The following is a 7523-nucleotide window of genomic DNA, read 5'->3' on the forward strand; positions in this document are numbered from 1 at the left end:
CAACACTGATTTTCTACAGCCTAGTTTTATACCTTAACCTCCATGTTTTTCATTATGAATAGCACTGTCACATCAAAATCCACGTTTATACAGAATTAATCACCCAAAGAGTTTAATGAGCAAATGGCATTTGTCACAGAAATTAACCAGTAAGCCATCCCTTTCTCAAACTTTGACCTTTGTCTTACACTCCTCCCAAAGACATTCAGGGGTTCATGTCTCACCAATGGTTTATGTCCTTTGTAGTCATATGGTCTTTCATTATGTTCTTTACAAGCAGGCATTCATACTTCTTGGAGTTTTAATGTTGATTTTTATGTCTTTCTCAGAAATGAACTTTGAACAATTTCTTTTTTGAATTTCTAAGCCACCCAACAGTTCAGATCTGTGAGCACATGTCAATCATTATAGTGTCAGCGCTATAGCAAGTGGTGCGCATGTGCTAAATCATCACACTTCCAGGACTCGGAAGTAAAATCAGGTCCCTCCAGTGTTGTGACTTTACTTTCTAACAGTTGTAACTCTTCTCACTTGCCCTGACCCACAGCTATAGGAAGAAGTCAGGACAGAGAATGTGAAAGTGTATAATTTACTAAGGCTTCTCTTCAGTGCTAAAAAGGGAAGTCGGATGAAAAAAACGGATGTGGAACTGTGAATAAGCTCCCTGAAAGCACTGCAGAGTGCTACTTTCTATGATTGACTTATTTTTACACTATCACAGATGTGTGAATGGCCTTAAATCTTTCACTGGAATGACCTAGCATAGTGTGTATATCTGTGTATATACATACAATCTAAAACACAAACACACACACACACACACACACACACGCACATATATATATATATATATATATATATATATATATATGGTTTATGATTTAATGATACAATGAATTTTAAATCACCTCTGTCTTCAGAAAGAAAAAAATGCACTGGTATATAAAAATTAGTGAGTATTGTAACTGCACTGAACTAGGCATTTGCTGTTCTTGCTTAAAGAATAGTTATGGTGTTGGGAGAAGGGATACCATAATCAGAGTATATTGCATGAAAAAGCTCATTTAAAATGGAAACAAAGAATAGTTAGGGACATCAAGATGGCTCACTGGGTAAAGACACTTATCACCAAGCCTAACAACCTGAGTTTGATCCCCAGAACCCATATGGTGGAGGGGGAGAAACTGACTCCTGCAGGTTGTCATCTGATGTCCACATATGTGCTCCCCATACACACAAATAGATAAAAACTAAATTAGAAGTTTTTATGACCTGTCTCTAAGCCTGACTTGCCTGCAAGTAGAAACTGACTCTCAAAAATAGTAACACCTCATGTTGTTCTGGCTCCTGGTGTGTCTATACATACGAGAATATCTCCTGAGTATGCTAATTTACCCTCTAGTCTTTCATCCATCATGCTTCCCAGGAAAGGAAGAAGGGAAGGGGAGAGGGAGGAAGGGAGGGAGGGAAGGGAGGAGCTGCCAGCACATTGATCAATCAGAGCAAACTTTTAGATTTCTAGAGATAAGGGTGGACCTTAATAGAGTTTAAATATTGTCTCAGGGGGAGAATAGCAAGATAAGATATTAGGAACTGGGATAGGTGATCTTAGATCATGTCTTGATGAGGCTGCCATCTAATTTGGATCTTGTAGATTTTATGATATCTACACATTGGTGAGCAAAAGGGGGTGAAAATATTGACGTGAATTTCAATAAGGAATTCTATTCCTGTTAAATAAATTTTGAATTGGCTTGAGCTTTATTTTCAGGAAAATGTATTTCCTGAAACAAGTGGGTAAATTTATCCTCACAATTGGCTAACATAGAAACAGAAAATTATTCCCAGTCCCATTATTGTTTTACATGGTGACAAAGAATTATATTGGTTTCAATACTGAATTACCATGTTGAAATGATCGTTTTCCTTTGTTCTGGCTCTGCCATACTAAATTGATTCTGGGCTACACTAATGGTAAAAACACAACATTCAGAGAGCAAGATATCAATGCTCATCAGCGCCCAAGTACTGCTGTGCAAGCAAGGCCACGATGCCCCTTGAATATATTATTTCATCCAAGAAGATAAATGGATTTTTGTGACTTCATTTATTTTACTTTATTATATGACCTACAAAACACTCCACAGTTATATTCCCCAGGATCTTAAATATGTTTTTCTGATTACTCTTTTAATTTTTGCTTACTCTAAATTATTGTTCTCTTTCCAAGGACTTGGGTTCTGTTGGCATATGGTGGCTTATTTATGTTTAACTAAACAATGCCACTTCCTAATATGATACCTTCCCCCACTTTTGAAACCATTTCAGTATCCAAGCAATGCTGCTCTCTCATTGGGTTTCATTATTCCACTGGTAGCATCTCCGTCTCACATGCAAAACGCTCCCTATGGGTACATCTCAAGATGCCAGCAACACACCTAATGTATCTACACACTGACAAATGCATATTTTACTCTCAAACCATACCTCTCAATGAGTGTTGAAGTTTTGGGTCATTTGAAATTTTGCTGGCTTATAAGAGCTATATTTTAATTAACAGATTAGGTACACATCATTATGGGACATTTTGTTGTTTCAGTACATATGTGTATCAATCAACTCAAGTTACTTAGGTTGTGTATCACTCAAATGTAATTTCCTCATGATGAGACTCTTCTACGATCTAATTCTTTTGTAACTTGCATTGTAAGACACAGCATTTATTATGTTCAACTACTGTGTCATAGAATTCCAAAACATAGTCCTTCTTTCTGGCTGTGACTTTATAACCATTAATCAAGTGCTTCACTTTCTCCTTGTCTCCCTGCCCTCTAGTAATCATTTTCCTGTTCTCTACTTATATGAGCTTGATATATTTTAGTTTTAATTTTCATATATTATGTTTTGAATACATTCTTTTCCCTCTCCCAATTCCTTCCAAATAACCCCCTCTCTACCCCAGCCAACTTTATGTGCTTTCTTCTCTCAAAACAAACAAAACAAAGCAATCCAAAAATAGAAAATAAGCAAAAAATGGAGTCTGTTTTGTGTCTATTTCAAATTATTTTTAAGAATATCATACTTGAGATTTTTATTAGCATATATTAATTATACATGAAAATGGTTTCACTAAAACATTTCACAATCATCCCAACAGCCCTCCTTTTATGTGGTATATGTTTTTACACATGTACAGGTGTAGTTACATGTTTGGCTATGTGCATGTGAAAGCTTGAAGCTGACAGCAGGTGCCCCTTGATGATTTTCCACTTTAGTTGACTAAGGTGGGGTTTCTCACTGAACCTGGAGCTCACCAATCCTGGTTAGTCCAAATAGCTCCCTCCAGTCAGTGATCTTATTTCTGCATCCCACGTACCCACCTTGCCTGCCCAGATTTTACAGGGGTTCTAGAGACCTGAATTCTGGTCTTTTTAATGTTTCCATGGGAAGCAGTAAATGATTATTCATTGGGCCATCTCCCAGTTCCTCCATTAGTTTCTCTTATCTTTTTCATACTACTGAAAGATTTTAGTTTGCTGAGAGAAAAAGTTTTAAAAGATTTTAGTTCACAGAGAGAAAAAGTTTCCCACAGGCCTTGGCCCATTACAAGGAAGTTGGCCCCAACCCCGGGCACATCCTATGCTTTAGACGGGGGCAATCGCCAAGACAACCCTATTTGGGTCACACCTGGCTGGCCAACAAAAAATCAAGGACTTTCCAGTGTACGGTCTGTGGTTTGTCCTTTGTAAAAAAGCAGGTCACACCTGGGTGACCACTCTAACATGAGATCATACTTTGTAATCAATCACTTTGTGCCCCTTGCCTGTATGCTGATCTGCAGTTTTTTCCTATATAAGGAGCTTGCACCCCATGCTGGGGTGTGCAGCTTCCCCGATATTGCTGACACCCGAATGCGCATTCGTTCAATAAACCCTCTTGCTTTTGCAGCTCTTGGTCTGGTTTCTGAGTCTTGGGAGCTCCTCGCCATCCTGAGGCCCTTAGGGGTCTGGGGGTCTTTCAGTACCACTACCACTGAATCCCTTCCATTTCCCAACATGCCTCCCTATTGCATTCTTCTCTCTCTCTCTCTCTCTCTCTCTCTCTCTCTCTCTCTCTCTCTCTCTCTCTCTCTGTGTGTGTGTGTGTGTGTGTGTGTGTGTGTGTGTGTGTGTTGCATGCACATGTCAACAAGCATAATCAGCATTGCTTACAGAAAGATGAATGGAGGGTTCTTTGTAGGAACATGGGCAATTTGCCAATTTGCCAGTGGCTACACCACTAAGGAAACGGTCTCTCCCTCCCTCAGCTACCATTAGCTGACTTTAGACCCTTAAGGAAGGAAGGGTGAGTGCTCCTTTGCCTCAACACCTGTAGCAACATCAACTGACTATAAATTATCAAGAAGGGCCAGAGCCAAATGAGCTCCTTCCCCATCCATGATGAAATGTTGAAAGGCTCAGTCTTGTGCAGGACTATTACAGGTAATCACAGTTGCTTAAAGTTCAGGCATGCAATGGCAATGTCATACCCAGGAGAAAATGTTCTGTGTCACGTGACCCTGTCCTTGGCTTCTACATTCTTCCCATCACCGCCATTCCTCCACAAGATTCCACATGAGCCTTGGGAGGCTATTGTTTAGTTTTTGAGATGTGGTCTTGTAGCATCAGGGCGGGCCTCAAGATCTGTAAGATCTTAAACTTTTGATCTCCCTATCTCTACCTCCCAAGTATTAGGATTCTAAACTGCATCATTATCATTTCCAGCTTATAAATTCTTGGAGTTAGAACCCAATGTCTAATATAGGCTAGCCATCACTCTACCAAATGAGCTACAACTTCACCACTGCTTTTTTATATAAATTTTATTTAAATTAGAATCAATCTTATTTTACATATCAATTCCAGATCCCTCTCCCTCCCATCCTCCCATACCTCCCCATCTACTCCCCAGGGAGCGTGAGGCCTTCCATAAGGGATCATTACAATCTGCCAAGTCATTTGGGGCAGGGCCTAGGCCCTCCCCTGTGTATCTAGGCTAAGATAGTACCCTTCTATGGGAAATGGGCTCCCAATGTCCATTCATGCACTAAGGATTCATCCTGGTTCCACTGCCAGAGGCCCCATAGACTGCCTAGTGCTCCTAACTGACACCCACGTTCAGGGGGCCTGTTTTGGCCCTATCTTGGTTCTCCAGCTGTCAGACTGGGGTTCATGAGTTCCCACTTGCTCAGGTCAGGTGTTTCTGTGAGTTTCCCCAGCATGGTCTTGACCCCTTTGTTCGTCACTCCTCCCTCTCTGAAATTGGATTCCAGGAGTTTGGCTCAGTGCTTGCCTGTGTGGATCTCTGTTTCTGCTTCTATCAGCTACTGAATGAAGACTCTAGCATGGCATTTAAGGCAGTCATAAATCTCAGTATAGGGGAATGGCATTTAAGGTATCCTCTCGACTATTGCTTAGATTCCTAGTTAGGGTCATCCTTTTGGATCTTTGTATAATTCCTTAGTGCCAGATTTCTCTTTAAACCTGCAGTGGCTCCCTCTATTGATGTGCCTCTTTTCTTGCTCTCCTCTATTCTTCTAATTTTATCTCTCAATCTTCCTGATCCCTCATGTTCTCCCTCCTCCTCTTCTCCCCTCCTCTTCCTCCTACTTTCCTCCCTCCTCCTCCCATACTCCCCATTTGTTCAGGGGCTCTTGTCCCTTTTTGCTTCACTGGGGGACTGTGTATGGCTCTCTTATGGTCCTCCTTGTTTCCTAGCTTCTCTGGAGGTGTGGATTTAGGCTGGTAATAACTATGTCTAAAACCCATATATGAGTGAGTACATGTAATGTTTGTCTTTCTGTGGCTGAGTTACCTCAATTAGAATGGTTTCTAATTCCACCCATTTGCCTGAAAATTTCAAGATTGGATTGTTTTTATTTCCACTGAGTAGTACTCCATGGTGTAAATAAATCACATTTTCTTTATCCATTTTTGGTTGAGGCACATCTAGGTTGCTTCCAGGTTCTGGTTATTGCAAATAATGCTGCTATGAACATAACTGAACAGACGTCCTTGTATGAATGTGCATCCTTTGTCACCCCAACTTTTTAATGGAAATATCTTTACTGCAGATAAGTGGTGGCAGATCAGAAATCCTACCCCCGCCCCCAGGAAATGCTCTCAATAGGCACAATGAAGATCTCTGGCATTTGCTTGTTTATAGTAGAGAAATCTAACCTGAAAGTCCTTAGTAATTATTATTTGGTGAATTTGTTGATAAGATTAAAGGCATTGACCTTACATTTATCCTTGGATTTAAGAAGCTGCCTTGCTACACTTGAAAAACTACCTTTACAATTGGTGCCTTTAAACAACAACAACAAAATTAAATGGGTTTCCATTCAGCTACCTCCATTAAGGCACAGTGACTCTATACTTCAATCCCATTGCTCTTAAAAGTTTCAAGACCAGGCATTCAGTTGTCAAAAGGGAGATTCAGTATCTGTCTGGCTGTGATTGGATAGAAAAAGGGTTAGGATTGGAGATTTAAAGAGATGAGCCTTTTGAAATTGCTTGGATTTATGGGTGTCTGTTAGAATGTGGCTGCCTCTTAAAACAAAAGAATAAAATCTAAATGAAACTGACAATGAAGAACACCATATTGCGCAATGAAGTCATATCAACATGCACAATTAATAGCAGGAAACAGGCTGAAGCATCTCCCTTTAAGCCACGTGCCATCTGGCCCAGAAGCAGTCATTCTACCAGACTGACACCAAAGGTCGGCAGGAGCGAGAGCCGTATGTCCCGCTGCCAGGCTCCTGGATTTTATTTCTCATTTAAGAGAATCTGATCTGTCATTCCTCTGGCTCCTGTGGGCTTTAAATTCACATAATCAACATATCACTGCCAGAGACTTAGTAATAGCTGAGGCAGTTTAAAGGTGAGTGGAGAATAATCATACTCCCATGCCAGATGCTTTCAGTTCTGCAAAGAAATAAAACGTCCATCTCCCGCTCCAAAACTAAGGCAAATTGGCCTGTGTGAAGGAGATCTTGCCTCTCTTCTCAAGTGAGCTAGTAGCTAGATTTTACTTCCTGGGAGGGCTGGCCCTTCACAGAAGTTTAGAGTAGTTGTTCTCCAAATGTGGCTCCCAGGCTTCTGAGGGTTCTCAAGGTGCTTCCTAAGGGGCTTAAAGGTCATAACTATTTTCATAACAATACCTCTATTTTCCTGTTTCACTGTTTGGCATTTTCAGGGTGATCCAAAAGTAGATAAAACCACTGAGTCTGTGTCAAAGCAACAATATCAAGTTAGACTGATAGAAGCTACACAGGAAAAAGTTAGTGCCAGTTTTTGTTTAATAATATTCTTGATGGGGCTCTAAAAATTGTTAGTTTCATTATTTCTGAATCTTTTTTGTAATTAACTTATTTTTACATTCCAATCCAAGTTCCTCCTCCCTCCTTTCCACCCATTCCCTTCACAGGCCCTCCTCTCATCTGCTCCACGAAGATATTAAGTCCTCCCCTAGGAAATCTA

The sequence above is a fragment of the Cricetulus griseus genome, chromosome X (assembly GCF_003668045.3).
Source record: "Cricetulus griseus strain 17A/GY chromosome X, alternate assembly CriGri-PICRH-1.0, whole genome shotgun sequence".
NCBI classification, from domain to species: Eukaryota; Metazoa; Chordata; class Mammalia; order Rodentia; family Cricetidae; genus Cricetulus; species Cricetulus griseus.